The sequence below is a fragment of the Carassius auratus genome, unplaced genomic scaffold (genome assembly GCF_003368295.1).
Source record: "Carassius auratus strain Wakin unplaced genomic scaffold, ASM336829v1 scaf_tig00008558, whole genome shotgun sequence".
Lineage (NCBI taxonomy): Eukaryota > Metazoa > Chordata > Actinopteri > Cypriniformes > Cyprinidae > Carassius > Carassius auratus.
In genome coordinates this window covers 67,534-83,962 of record NW_020523957.1, presented here as the reverse complement: position 1 = coordinate 83,962, position 16,429 = coordinate 67,534, and the positions used below count along the sequence as shown (strand labels likewise).

At 38.3% G+C, this 16,429-nt stretch overlaps 1 protein-coding gene across 1 annotated transcript in view; it reads left to right on the top strand.

Moving 5' to 3' along the window:
- Window positions 1–15,670: 15,670 nt before the first annotated feature.
- Window positions 15,671–16,429, top strand: part of LOC113072146 (NACHT, LRR and PYD domains-containing protein 3-like) — a 55,017-nt gene continuing 54,258 nt past the window's right edge. The window contains exon 1 of the mRNA XM_026245273.1: window positions 15,671–15,766. The gene's annotated coding sequence lies outside the window, so the exon portion shown is untranslated. The remainder of the gene's footprint in view (window positions 15,767–16,429) is intronic.

Here is a 16,429-nt window from a genome sequence, read left to right as displayed (position 1 = left end):
TGACAATGGGTCTCATTTACATCTCATTTAAATAAGCCATACCCCCTCTAAACATGGACTAAATATGAGATAACGTGTACGTGTTCTTAGAATGAACACAAAACGACAAACTTTGATGTTTATGGAAACTCATCCCGGGGTCTTCTTTGTGGATGTAACCATCTCCGAAGTTTGCACTGTGCGTCTGTTTGCCTCTAAATGTTACGGATTTTCCCCATTTCTCTTGTCTTTATCCCCATCAAATGTTACTATCGATATAGCCTCTGATATCTTACGGTCCCAACTCGTCAGACGCCAGTCCAATACATTCTTCCTCGTCGTCATCTTCGCTCAGTTGTAGATTAGGGATATTATACAGTCTTATTATGCCGCTTTCATCGTCGCTCAGATCGTCTTCAGAATCAGTGAGCGCTTGTTTATAAGCATCCGGCTTGTCGAAGAAGTATTCTTCTGCATATTAAGTAGCCACGCTTCCCTCGGAGGGCAGGGGCAATAACAAAAGAAACAAAAGCCGGCTTATCCAGTATGGAAATACACAGACAATGAAACGCCCCTACTGCGTGCTAGAATCTCCGACAAACAAGCTGATTTCAACCTCAAAATGTACGCTTTTAAATATACCAATACTGCTATCTCAAACACGGAGAGGCTTCTTTGTGATCTCAACTAACAGATTCTGCAAAAAACTGAAAATCACCAATTTTGAAAAAAAAAAATGCTTCTTTCTCATTTTGCCCGAAAGTTGTGCTGCCGACTTGTGTCACTGGATTCCGTGACGGGTCACATTTGTGCATTTTTGGATTTTCAAAAAAACTAATTCTGAATGATTAATAAGCCTTTTGAACAACAGGGACACATTTTCACACATTTCAAAACATTTTCAGTGTCCATGTGTGTGTGTGTGTGTGTGTGTGTGTGTGTGTGTGTGTGTGTGTGTAGAGTGTGATGGCGTCTCCTTGGGCTCCGCTGTGCTTCATCCTGACCGAGGCTCCGCTGGTGGGTTTGCTCCTGGGTCAGTTAGAGGAAGTGGATCGTCTGCTGGAGGAAGCGGGTGTGTCACTGGTGTTCTACTATAACCCCTGGTGTGCACACTGCCTCGCTGCATGACAGCACATCCAGCAGGTGGTGCTGCGGGTCGCTCATTAGGGGAGACTCAAACCCACTGCCAACATCCTGCTGAGAACTATTAAAACATTACACTAATACAGTCACACATCATTAACATGCAGCCTTTATAGATTTAACATAAACATGGCTTAAGGGTAATTAATTGTTGAGTAATTATAATGAACAAGTTAGTAGGCTAATGATGATGTTTTTCCTGTGTGCAGGTGCGCTCCAGTAGGCTGTGGTGGGTTATTTCCAGTTTAACTCTTCTCCTCAGCCAGCCGATTACATCTTCTTTCTGTTGTCGCTCTGCACACTCAGACGAGGTACTGACCCACCCTCACACTTCCCTAATACTGACCCTCTCAGCTCTCACACGCTGCCTTCTGATTGGTGCAGATCAGCAGGGGGAGGTGCGCTTCGCTGTGGTGGCAAGGGACGTGACTCTCCGGGAGGATGAAAGTGTGTATCTACACCGGCATTTGAACAATTCTCTGGTAAGGTGATAATAACACTCTCAATGTACGCTCATACAGTGAAATATAGGAGGATCTTGTGTCCATCTCACGCTGCTGTCAGTCTGCTGAATCCGTCGGTCGATGCAAGCATCTGTGGGCTGTGTGTCTCTCACTGCTGGGCTCAGGAGCTGTATCTGCAGTGGGTCAGTCTCTCCTCCTGGAGGAGCGTCCAGAGCTCGTACGGTGCATTCGGCCGGTCCCCAGGCCCCCGCCGGACTCCATCACGGGCCTGCAGTGCTGCTCCAACAAGACCCTGCACTTCTCCCTGCTGGACACTCCGCTGCACTGGATGCTGCGTCCACTGACCAGAGCCTGCCCTTCATCACCATCATCAACCTGGGAGACAAAGTCAAAGTCACCTTTATTTATATAGTGCTTTAAACAAAATACATTGCGTCAAAGCAACTGAACAACATTCATTAGGAAAACAGTGTGTCAATAATGCAGAATGATAGTTAAAGGCAGTTCATCATTGAATTCAATCTCTGTTCAGTTAAATAGTGTCTGTGCATTTATTTGCAATCAAGTCAATGATATCGCTGTAGATGAAGTGACCCCAACTAAGCAAGCCAGAGGTGACCTCGGCAAGGAACCGAAACTCCATCGGTGACAGAATGGAGAAAAAACCTTGGGAGAAACCAGGCTCAGTTGGGGGCCAGTTCTCCTCTGACCAGACGAAACCAGTAGTTCAATTCCAGACTGCAGCAAAGTCAGATTGTGCAGAAGAATCATCTATTTCCTGTGGTCTTGTCCTGGTGGTCCTCTGAGACAAGGTCTTTACAGGGGATCTGTATCTGGGCTCTAGTTGTCCTGGTCTCCGCTGTCTTTCAGGGCAGTAGAGGTCCTTTCTAGGTGCTGATCCACCATCTGGTCTGGATACGTACTGGATCCGGGCGACTGCAGTGACCCTCTGATCTGGACACAGACTGGATCTGGTGGCTACGGTGACCTCGGAATAAGAGAGAAACAGACAAATATTAGCGTAGATGCCATTCTTCTAATGATGTAGAAAGTACGGTGTTATGTGAAGTGTTCCGGTTCCGGTTTACCTAATTAATGCAGCCTAAAAATCCTTTAACGGATTTGGATATTAAAAGCATATTAGTATGTTATGTGTAAGCCAGGTTAAAGAGATGGGTCTTTAATCTAGATTTAAACTGCAAGAGTGTGTCTGCCTCCCGAACAATGTTAGGTAGGTTATTCCAGAGTTTAGGCGCCAAATAGGAAAAGGATCTCACGCCCACAGTTGATTTTGATATTCTAGGTATTATCAAATTGTCTGAGTTTTGAGAACGTAGCGGACGTAGAGGAGTATAATGTAAAAGGAGCTCATTCAAATACTGAGGCGCTAAACCATTCAGGGCTTTATAAGTAATAGGGGTGTCAACAATAATCGATTCGGCAATGCATCGCGATGCGGGGCATGAACGATTCAGCATCGATGCGGCAAAGTGCCATAATCGATTATGTCACTGTTTATTTTCTGGCGGACAAAAAAGTTGTGAAGTTTAAATACTTCCGGTTCCGGGAGAATAACAACAACAACAAGCAAGATGGCGGAGGGAGATGACCATGATAGACGGATTATAAAAAACGCTTCCAAAGCTTGGAAAGCGGACATCTGGGCACATTTCGGATTTTATGAAGTGAATGGGAAACTAGACACGTCTTACGCGGTGTGTAAAATCTGCCACACTAAAATTAAGCACGTTGGCAATACAACTAACTTCACGAACCATGTTGATCATTGGTATCCTGATCAACATTGCCACACAACTTCCAGAGAGCAAAGAGGATCACACGATCGGTGGCATGTTTTATAGCGAAGGATCTACAACCCTATTCTGTGGTAGAAAATGTGGGGTTTTGCCACATGCTTGAAACAATTGAGCCCCGGTATAAGCTACCGATTGTATGCAGCTGATGTGATAGGATAGGTAGGATCAGGGGGCAGGCATATATAATTGTCATTGTCATATAGCTGCTAAGCTGCTGTTTTGTTGAGAATAGTTTGCACTTTACTTAACTACTTGAAAATAGTTTCACAGTAATAAGTGGTTACTGTGTGTTGTTGCACTGAATATTTTTATTCCTGGGTGGTTGTTGTTAAAATAGTGTTACTTATTATTTTAATATTTGCACAGGACTTCAGGAAGTGCCCTGTCTTAGAGCTGCTATTTTACTATGTGTAAAAAAAAAAAAAAAGCAGTGATTTTGATTGTTTTCATTTTCAGGCATGAAAATGCCATATCCAATACCCTGCACCATTTAATTTGATTTAATTACATTTTATTTAATTACATTTTATTTTATTTTATTACATTTAATTTAATTTAATAACTTTTATGTCAAAGATACAGGAGACACATAGCAGCCAATAAAATCTGTTGTTTAATATCTGCTTGTATTGCCTCATGACTGATGAAAAATTTGCCTTGTGTGCAGTAGAATTTTGATGCATCGCAATGCATCGTAGAATCGAATTGAATCGAATCGTTACCTGGTGAATCGTAATCGAATCGAATCGTGAGGGCAGTGCCAATGCACACCCCTAATAAGTAATAAGCAATATTTTAAAATCTATACGATGTTTGATAGGGAGCCAGTGCAGTGTGGACAGGACCGGGCTAATATGGTCATACTTCCTGGTTCTAGTAAGAACTCTTGCTGCTGCATTTTGGACTAGCTGTAGTTTGTTTACTAAGCGTGCAGAACAACCACCCAATAAAGCATTACAGTAATCTAACCTTGAGGACATAAATGCATGGATTAACATTTCTGCATTTGACATTGAGAGCATAGGCCGTAATTTAGATATATTTTTGAGATGGAAAAATGCAGTTTTACAAATGCTAGAAACGTGTCTTTCTAAGGAAAGATTGCGATCAAATAGCACACCTAGGTTCCTAACTGATGACGGAGAATTGACAGAGCAACCATCAAGTCTTAGACAGTGTTCTAGGTTATTACATGCAGAGTTTTTAGGTCCTATAATTAACACCTCTGTTTCTTCACAAGACACACTACGTGCTCAACCGTACCGACACACTGGGTACACACACACACACTGAACTAGAGGTCTGCTGCCTGACCCGAGCCCGACGGGTCCAGAAATACTCTCGGGTTTGGGGTCGGTTCGGTTTAATGTTTAATGAACAGCTTTGGGTCGGGCTCTGGTTTGTAGCTAAAGTAAAACTAGATGTAGTGGGCTACGCTGTGTTCATCGAGGCAGACACACACAGAGATTGGAGATCACGCAGCGCACACACAGAAACTTTTGTTAATAAAACAGCTTCAGTAATGACCCACTGCAGTTTTTCAGTGAAATCACTGCTTGAGAGAGACGCAGACAAGGAGTTAATTCACTCTCTCTCTCTCTCTCTTTCTCTCGCTTATTAGTTCAAATCAATTCTTACTGCACTTCATCTCTGTGTCTAACTTAAAGCAGGCAGAAAGCTAACGAGCCATATGACGGAAAAGAATTTAGGTTTTAATGGCATTAAAATCTTTTTTTTTTTTTCATACACACACACACACACTCTCTCACACTCACTCATACACACACACACGTTTGCTGCAGTGATAATTGCTCTCTCTCTCTTTGTGTGTGTGGAGCAGCAGACTTCATCCAGAACTTCAGTGCGTCCTACAGTCCTTTACACAGACATCTGGTGAGACAGAAACCACAGCACCACACAAAGTCCCTCATACAGGAAGTGACCTCAGACAGATTCCTGAACACCATCATGGACTCACAGAGGGTGAGAGCAGCTGCTCTTTATTAAAGCTATTATCTAATGTAAAGAGAGACTGAGTGAAATAAGCAAACAATCAGCCTAATGCAGCTGTAGAAGAAATGTCCATTCCCACAGGAAGCAGATAAGTGTGAAGTTTCCAAAAAAACACACCCATGACAGTCCCCAACCTGTTGCGGTTCATTCTGCAGCACACAGGCCACATACCAGGTGAAGGGGCGGGGCCTCAGTCCCTGCTGGAGGCGGAGCTTCCGCTGCTGCAGCAGCAGGTGTTTTCTCTGCATAAGGCCAGCGAGCCAATCTTTCAGCAGCTTTCGGGCTTGTGGAGGGAGAATACGGGGAGTATTTCTATTTGTTTTGTTGAAATGAAGATTTTTTTTCATGGTCACTAAAGTATGGATTCTGGTTCAGTGTTCAGGGAATCTCAGATGTGAAGGGTTAAATTAAAGATAATGCTGGTGAATGTGATTATTCCTGACTCTAACAATATAACTAGATACTGGAGGGTTTTCATGTGTCAGGTCACAGGTGTGAAAATCTGCATACAATATATTCACATAGATGTACAGTACATAAACACATTTCTCCTGTAAAACAAGAAGGTGATGATTTTAAGAGGGTTCACCGTTGTAACACAGCAATAAATTATAATGTTAGTGAAACATGGGTTTCCGGAAAAAAACAGTTTTCGCCTAGCATGAATTATTTTCCCTTAATTTAAATCTGCAAGTTTTATTATGGTTGGTTCTTTTAATCTTTAATAGCTATTTCACGAATAATAAAAACAGCTCAAGCTGCTGATGTAGTTCATTGAAGAAGAAAACGGTTCAACTATATCAAACCTTTTCAGTCAGTCATTTCCCACTGTGACAGTTCAGATACTTGTTTTATCTTGAACCCCTTCTAATGTGTTTTACTCAGAACTCTGTTGTCATATTTTAAATATCTAACTGCGCGATTAAGATTTCTAGTTACTCCAAAAATGTAATTTATTACTCGTTACTATTTACTTGTTTCAAAAGTAATATAATAACCTCCGGCAACAGTAATTGGTTACACTACTTGTTACATTACTTTCCCTTCACAAAAATTCACAATATCAACAAATTAGAATACTTAAACCAATAAAAAAATATATTTATATATAAAAAACTAAAAACAAATTTAGTCAATTGTTGGCCTTCTGGAAAGTATGTTCATTTACTGTACATGTACTCAATACTTGGTAGGGGCTCCTTTTGCTTTAATTACTGTCTCAGTTCAGCGTGGCATGGAGGTGATCAGTTTGTGGCACTGATGAGGTGGTCTGGAAGCCCAGGTTTCTTTGACAGTGGCCTTCAGCTCATCTGCATTGTTTGGTCTCTTTTTTCTCATTTTCCTCTTGACAATAGCCCATAGATTCTCTCTGGGGTTCAGGTCTGGTGAGTTCGCTGGTCAGTCAAGCACACCAACACCATGGTCATTTAACCAACTTTTGGTGCTTTTGGTGCAGTGTGGGCAGGAGCCAAATCCTGATGGAAAATGAAATGAACATATTCAAAAAGCTGGTCAGCCGAAGGAAGCATGAAGTGCTCCAAGATTTCTTGGTAAACAGGTGCAGTGCCTTTGGTTTTCAAGAAACACAATGGACCAACACCAGCAGGGGTGTATTCCAGAAAGCTGGGTTCACTTACCATCTGATTAACCCTGAACTCTGGGCTGATTAACCCAAAACCTACTTACTCAGGGTATGTCGGTTCCAAAACACCTGTGTCAAGTTGGTTTAATCAACCTACTGCTAATAACTTCGAGTTAGAAGTTTTAATGTTGGCTTATGGTTCAAGACCAGTATAATAATAATAATAATAATAATAATAATAATAAAATAATAAATACTGCTGCATATGCGAGGGAAAGACAATTGACTTGGAAAAAAAATAACTGACGTTTTTATTTATTTATTTATTTTATTACATTTTAATTATGCTTGCCTTTCTTTTGTTAATTTGCAAAGTTGAACAATTGTCTTTTTGAGCATGTGGCATGACTCGACAAGCATTTACTTTTTTCTACATCAGTTTCTTAAGAATACAGTGCAATGTATATTGACTAGAAATATTAAGCGTCTTGTTTTATAAGGTGTAATCCTTTTGGAGCCAAAATAACTCTTTCCCGAGTCAAAATGAAACACAAAAACATTCTTCAAAAAGTTAATATTTTATTTTAACTGTTGTAAGATCAATGTCTTAAGTTTCTTTTACAGTATTCTTCCTATATAGCTGATAGAAAAAAGGCTGAGGCCTGTCTAACTGGCGGGGGTCCACCTCCACCTCCTCTCACCCCATCTGAGGAGTTGGCTCTATCACTTAATAAAGGTCGCCCTGTGGTTGATGGTATTCCAGAGGGCACTTCATCAGACATCGCTACCTCCCACAACAACTCAAGTGACTTGGTACAATGTAGGTATACCATATTAGTACTTATGATTATTTAGTCATGCGTTTGGACAAAATGATCATTAATTCTTGTCATTAGGAAGAAGGCTAAATGCTTCCCAAATGCAGTCATTGTTTCACTTGTGCATTATGCATACATATTCTATTTTATAGCATATGCTGTATACAGTAATGTTTTATTATTATTATTATTATTATTGCATGTTCCTAATGCCTTTATTCAGTGTCTGTCATACTTTAGTAATTTACACATTGAGTATCTTATCTATAGAGGAGAAAAGGCTGGCCATTAAAAAGGCCAAACTTGAAATGGAACTACTGGAGCATCGCCTTAAGGTGAAAATCATATGTGAACATGAACCCTTTTTGTGTGTGTGTGTGTATAAAGCAATAAATGCAAATCTGTCATGTCTCTTTTATTTCAGGATGGGAATAAATAGAACACATTAAATAAAGTGATTTTGACAAATTATATCTCTAAGCATTCTGCCATCTCTGTGGTCTGCTAGATTCAATGGGTGTTCTAGGTCCTCTTCATCGGGACAGGGGGGATGCCTCTCTCCTCTTATTGTGGCAATGTTGTTAAGTACCACACAAGCAACTGTGATGTCACATGCCCTATTTGGAGTGACCCTGAGCCCACGCAGACACTGAAACCTCTCCTTCAGAATGCCTATCGTCCTCTCCACCTTGGCCTGTGTTCTGCTGTGAGACCGGTTGAAGCGTGTCTGTGGTCTGGGCTCAGGATCAGGGTAGGGTGTCATCATATAGGGGAGGCAAGGGTATCCTCTGTCCCCCAGCAAGTAACCATAAGTGTCATGTAATGTTTGAGGTGTTTTGTAAATGTAAATGACTCCCTTAATATTCTGGCACCATGTACAGACCCAGGCCATTTTGCCTCAACATTAGTGATGAGGTGGGTTGCATATTACCCGTGGAGAGCAATACGTTTATTATTCGTAACACCAATATTAAGGAGCCAAAATATAGCTATTACCTGCACATTGATGATATGAACAGACTTCCTATAAACAGTCTCCCTCATTGATAGATGGAGCTTTAATAGGAATGTGGGTGCCACCAGTGCACCCAATCATGTTTGGGAACCCTGAAATTAAGATTAATTACAAGTTTAAGAAGTCTGTGTAGCCTTTACGTGTGTGTGCAGTCAAAATAAACATATTAAATGTAATTTAATTGAAGTAGATGACAGAATTTCTGAGAGCAAACCTGCCACCCTGTGGAATTCTTCTTTAATAAAGAGCACAGGTTTATGGCCAGGGAACTGTACAAAAGTGTGTAGAAACGTTTCAGTGCCATACATACTGTACAAACGGCTCTACACACTGTTGCCTTTCCCACATGCTCTGCATCGGCCACATTGTAGAGAAAACTCCCTGTAGCAAAAAAGCACAGAGCAATACAAAGAATTTGTTCAGCCGCGGTTTGTCACATTTGAGATGTGTGGTTTTAGTAGGTTTGTTAAATAAATTAACGACTCCCTAGAAAAACGATAGTGTTCCTGCAACTATTCATTAGAATAAGAAAAGACATCAATACGTGGTCTTATCACCCTCTCACGGTGAAAAAAACCTGTATAATCTGTGCCTCTACGTCCACAGGATCCTCATCAAAAGGGCATGCCATGCTCGGAAACCTCTCTGAAACAAACTAACCCTGCAACATTGCTCCAAAGCAGGTTATCCTCAGAGAGTCAGTTGCTATGATTACTTATATAACCGAAACGTTACCTCCGTTTTTGGAACCGAAAGCAGAGGTTATCCGCTTACTAAATCCTAAACTTACCCGGGTAAGTCACATAACCTTCTTTCTGGAATACCCCCCAGATGACATTGCTCCCCAAATCATCACAGACTGTGGAAACATAACACTGGACTTCAAGCAACTTGGACTATGAGCTTCTCCACCCTTCCTCCAGACTCTAGGACCTTGGTTTCCAAATGAAATACAAAACTTGTTCTCGTCTGAAAAGAAGACTTTGGACCACTGGGTAACAGTCCATTTCTTCTTCTCCTTAGTCCAGGCAAGACGTCTCTGACATTGTCTGTGGTTCAGGAGTGGCTTAACAAGAGGAATATGACAACTGTAGACAAATTCCTTGACTCATCTGTGTGTGGTGGCTCTTGATGTCTTGACCCCAGCTTCAGTCCATTGCTTGTGAAGTTCTCTAAAATTCTTGAATCCAGTTTGCTCGACAATCCTCATAAGGCTGTGGTTCTCTCGGTTGGTTGTGCATCTTTTTTTCCCACACTTTTTAGTTCCACTAAACTTTCTGTTAACATGCTTGGATAAAGCACTCGTTGAACAGCCAGCTTATTGGAATAATTTTTTGTGATTTACACTCCTTGTGAAGGGTATCAATGATTGGCAGAGACCATTTTGAAGGCTCAGGAAACCTTTGCAGGTGTTTTGAGTTGATTAGCTGATTGACATGTAACCATATTCTAATTAGTTGAGATTGTGAATTGGTGGGATTTTGTTAAATATTTGCCAAATTATCACAATTAAAAGAATCAAAGACTTAGACTACTTCAGTCTTTGTGCATTGAATTTATTTAACTCAAATTAACAATTTGAGTTGAATTACTGAAATAAATTAACTTTTCCTCGACATTCTAATTTATTGAGAAGCACCTGTATATTGTGTACCCCTACTATAAACAATCATTAGTCACTTAAAGTAAACATGTAGCTTAAAGCTAATTGTAGTTATCATTTCTCTGTAACCCATATATGATTATATTTCATAAAGTATATTATCAAAAGAAATCACATAAGTTCATAAGTTTTAATTATGGTAATATACATTATAATATACAATATACACGTCCACATCTGTGTTCAGATCAGCCTTTCTCCTGATAAAATCAGCCACTGTAAAAAATTGTGCCATTAAACAACAGTGATATACTGGCAGGGATGCCAGTAAGGTATCGTTAACTTACAGCTTTCAGCTGTTAATGTACAACTCTAACAGTATTTTACTTTAAATTCTACCATGGAAATTAACTCCACTCCCACTGCTTCAAACAGTTCGGGTTTATAAACTAGCATTCCTACGATGTTAGTACTGTGAACTTATTTCATTTAAGTCCACTGAGAAGGAATATTTCTTAATATAAAACTGCAAACACTTAATGTGTAGTAGTAAAGTAACCAAATACATGACTTTTACTCAAATCACTCCAGCTCATTGTTAGCTATAGCACACATGTATGTGCTGAAGCACTTAACACAGAGATCACCACTGTATCAGCGACTCTACATTTACTGTCTTTATATAAAGCAGCAGAAGATCAGAATTTGTGGCACATCATTGACTGGAGCACAGGCTCTACACTGTTAAAAATCGCTGTAAAAAAACGGCCAAATTTCGACAGTAACATACTGTTTTTCATTAAAACAGTGCATTCTGGGTAATATTGATCGTTTTCGAGAAGGTAGCCTGCTGCTATATATCGTAAATTAACAACGGTCAAAGTCGACACTTAGCGGCTGTGTTTCAAATCACACCCTACACCCTCATTCACTATTCCCTACATGAGTTTACTAATATAGTCCACCTGACAGAGAGAATGAAAACTAATGAGTGAATTCAGACAATGATCAACAGCTGCTGTTAACGAGTAAAATCACCGAAGAAAAAAGAAACAAGACAAACACAAGAACTACAACTGACTTCAGCCACAGCTTTAGACGAAATCAACTGAAGATTTATACAATCAACAAACAGCTTTACCAACTTCACTCATTACTAACCAGACTGACTTTATTTCTATCAGATCAGAAATCAAAAGATCTTATTGAGAATTACAGAGATGTAGATGATAATGTTAGTTTCGTTTAGTGTCACCATTGTGGAGATCAGTGTTTGCTTTAGTTGGGCTCCTGACCCTTGTCTTTTGTACTTTAAATTTTGTTCTCATGAAGAGAATGAGTTCTCATTAGTAATTCTGTTTGTTAATAGCAGGTGTTCATCACTAATGCTCAATCATCAATTAATCACATAATTATCTCATTAAATTCACTAATTCAGTGTTACTCAAACACTCTGTAGTGTGCACACATTATAAGTGTTCATTTAAAACTGAGGATTTTGTTGTGGGGTTTAAAGGATTAAAAATTTAATATGAAGAAAAAACAGCATGAAACATAATTTAACAGTAATAAACTGTAATTAATTTAGAGGAAACAAACTGTAGAAAAACAGTTATTTACTGGCACCCCTGCTGACAGTAAATTACTGTTATTTAATGGCACAATTTTTTACAGTGTACTCTCCAGCACAATGGTGAACCACAAAACTACATTAAACTAACAGATCTCTCTTGTGCAAACACACATTAATACAGTCAAGTTCAGTATTTTCTCTCATTATCAGTGTATGACTTTGCATAACCGTTTTTATTTTTATTTTTTTTATTTGGTTAATCTGACTTATGTTTTACAGTATATTGCCGTTTTTTCTTTGACTTAATGGCAACACACTGTAGAAAAACAGTTATTTACTAGCAGGCATTAATTAACAGCAACAAACTGTAGAAAAACATTTATTTTAACTGTTATATATCTGTTTTTCTACAGTTTGTTTCCTGTAAATTAATTACAATTTATTACTGTTAAATTGTTTCATGCTGTTTTTTCTTTATCTTAAATCTTTAACCCTTTAAACCCCACAACAAAATCCTCAGTTTTAAATGAACACTTATAATCTGTACACACTACAGAGTGTTTGAGTAACACTGAATCAGTGAAGTTAATGAGATAATTATGTGATTAATTGATGATTGAGCATTAGTGATGAACACCTGCTATTAACAAACAGAATCACTGAAGGAAAGAGAAACACAAGAACTACAACTTCAGACACAGCCTTAGATGAAATCAACTGAAATAAAAGAATTCATCAAATCTCTCAAGATCTGATTTCAATTTTCCTGTTAGAACAAGAATTGTTTCTCAGCTTTTATTGCCAATTTTGGATTATGCCGATATCGTATATCAAAATACTACAGCCTCCTGCCAACTTCAATACACTCTTTGACTTCCTTTCCAATGTTTAAAAATTCCTTAGCTCAACGTTTTCAGAATACATGCAATTTTTTGACATCTCTGTGCTGGTTTTAGTGCACAGGTAAGGACAGATGCTGGAGCAATATCAGTGGTCACTACTTCACTATTGCTCTACAGTGGTTACCACTGATAGAGTTGATACCATTAAACAGGATTAAATTAAACCTTTTTTTTTTATTATGGTGCATTAATCCCCTACATTTATGTGTGCACACATGTTTACTGGTGTTTACATGTGTGTTTTGGTACATGTATATTACAAGTAGGGGTGTAACGGTACGTGTATTCGTACCGGACCGTTTCGGTACAGGGCTTTACATTTTCGTGTTTCCAAACGAACATATTATGTGGCGGAAGTCTCCGTGTTCAGCGCAAATGCTGCCCTACAGCTGATTCTCCGGTGACACACTGGCTGCATGGCATGAGCCTGCGTTTCTGCTGCGTGTCAGTTGCTTCACGTTTTCTGTGTCTTTACACACCAGAATTGTGCCTGACGCGGCACTGGCGCGCTGCTGCTGCTGTAGGTGACATAGAGCGTCTTCACGACAACAATATCTATACTTCATGTTGAGCATAAATATAAAGCCTACTGATAAAGGACACCGTCAACAGTATTGAAGGCAAAATAGACTATGTTTGACAGGTGCAATATGCCAGTGTGTCTCCGGCCTAAGGTTTTCAAAAGGCATCACGTGAGTGTGAACATCACTACAACTAGGAAAAAAAACTATCATAATTCAAACGCAGCTCCCATCGGCATTTAAACAGAGCTTTGGTCTTAATTCCAATCGGTCCAACGCAATAACGAAATCTGAGCAGGTCTAAAAACTGAAACTGTTGACGCTGCACTTTACACTTTGGAAAAGTTATATATTTTTTAAATATGAGCAGGCCTACAAACTGGATTGACATGCTGCACTGTAATTATAATTATTTATTTCTATTTTTTCATTATATTTTATTATATGATATTGGTTTGAGACTGAGAGTATTTTATTTAGTGGAGAACTTTGCAGCAGTATTTTATTTCTTATTCTTTTTTATCTTATTATAAATTATATTTTATAATTTATTTTATTAAAAAGTATTTTTAAAAAGTGTAAACAAATTGTTAAAAAAGTTTATAGTAATAACCTGCAGTTTAACGTTTGCATTTCTTTCCCTTACTGTACCGAAAATGAACCGAACCGTGATTTTAAAACCGAGGACCATACCGAACCGTGATTTTTGCATACCGTTACACCCCTAATTACAAGTGTTTATTCTGTTGAAGGATGAGTAAGCAACCTTTGGAGAGTCTTGTATGAGTGAATGTCTTGTTTGTATGACTTATGTATTATATATTCATGCATTTACCACTATCTTAAAGTAAGTTTTTTTTTTCTTTTTCGTTTGACTGCCGCTGTAAGGTCAATGTCAATTTGTGTACCTTAAACTTGAGGATCTCCTCGAAAACTAGATGGTTCATCTCAAGGGGTTATTCCTCTTTAATAAATAAATGTCAGATGATTAAACAACTCCTAAAACAGCTTCACCAGATTCACATTACTAACCAGACCGACTTTATTTCTGTCAGATATCTATAGAAAATCTTACTGAGAGTTAAAGAGGTTTAGGTGTTTTTTCACTACCATGATGGAGATCAGTGTTTACTTTAGTTGTGCTCTTGAACCGTGACATTTCTACACTTAGACCCCCCCCCCCCCACTGTGACAAAGTGACTTTGGAACTTGTTATAGCATATATAACAAGCAATATAGACTAATAAGAAAAACAGAAAGAGAAGGAGCACTTGGATTTTTCATAACTAAGTGATTTTGTGCCTCTCTGTGAGAGATCTCAGGCTTCAGGAGCGGATGTAGACTCATAATCTATTCTGCTTCCATTTTATTATTGACCATTCTCCAAATCTTTTATATCACAACTTTTATACCAAAGTCCTTTTTACTTCCTTTAGGAATATGTAAAAAACCTTGAACTAAAATGAATCTATACCGTTTTAATTCTTGAGTCTGTTGTAAGGAATTAGCTTTTTTATATTTATATTTTGTTGATTTGTGTAAATCTTTTGACCACTTGATATTATGTCCATTTGCCCCCTGTCATTTCGTAATTGTTGTAATATGTTAATTTGGAATTATAAAATACATTATTTTCTTGTTTTTTTGGTAGTTGACATACCAATGTAAATGTGCATTATCACCACCTACTGGTCTGGAGTATGGGCAGAAGAAATGTAAGTAAATGTTTATATTAAAGACTTTCACTTATCTCAGTATTTTTCCTGTGCGCTTTCCCAGTAGTTGTTTCCCCCAGCAAATTCTCTAATTCTCTACTTATCTTTATTGGTGCTAACTGGTTTCTGGACATTTCATTGTATTCGCTGTAATTTTTTTTTTTCTCATTATCTTGACTGTTAAAAGCTCTTCTAAGGACAGGTGTTGCGAATTAGCCTATGGCTATAAACACTGTGATACATGCATCAGATTGTTCTTTATGTATAATCTATGTTTAATTTTGTATCTGTCCCTATTCAAATAAACAACAAATAAATAAATAAAATGTCATGGTTTGTTCTCCAGTTTTTCATTTCTATCTCCTCATATATTTTACTCCTCAGATCTTTCATATCTTTTTTAGGTGCAAAGTCCAGTGGAGTGTTTTCCAGTCAGTGCACATGTAGAAACTCTTCAGACTCAAACCACTTCAGGGTTTCATGAACCGGACCAGGTGATCCCTGACCTGTAACCTGCTGGAAGTACAGGTATAGCGACTCTCCTTCAGGAAGCACTTCAGATCGAAAGTAAAATTCCTTGTATAAGACGACTCCATTTCAGAGACAGTGTCACTCTTGAAGGTGAGTTATTTGCTTCTGATATCATGATTATTATCATATAATTGATATTGAAAATATGTAACTTCAGATATTTTCAAAACATACTTTTCTCCCCTGTTTAATTTCTCATTTTGGTAACACTTTATAATACATTTTCATTAACAAACATTATATAATGGTTAACTTATTTCATACACACACATACACGAGTGTGTGTTCCCCTGGTAATTGATCCCACAACCTTTTGCACTGTTAATGCAATGCTCTACCACTGAGCCAGAGGAACACTGACGTTACCAAATGATTATCAGATCGTTAGTTAAATGTAAATTGAAATGCTTAGAAATGCCATTAAACCTTCATTTCATAAGATCATGCATTTATAAATCTTCAAATTATTTTGATGGATATTTTACAATGATTAAAAGCTTCATTAATAAAATTGACAAACATTATATAATGTTATAACTGATCATTAGTTGATGTTTAAATCATTAAACTTTCAATGCGTTTTGAAAATCTACAAATGATTTTAATAGAAATCATACAATGATTACAAGCATATTTGTTAATGTACTGTTGAATGCTTGAACTTCAGTTCACTTATTAGCTAAAGCTCTTTTACATTTACAAATGTTGTGAAAATATAGCTTAATTAGTAATTTTAAGCAGTTTACAAACTGT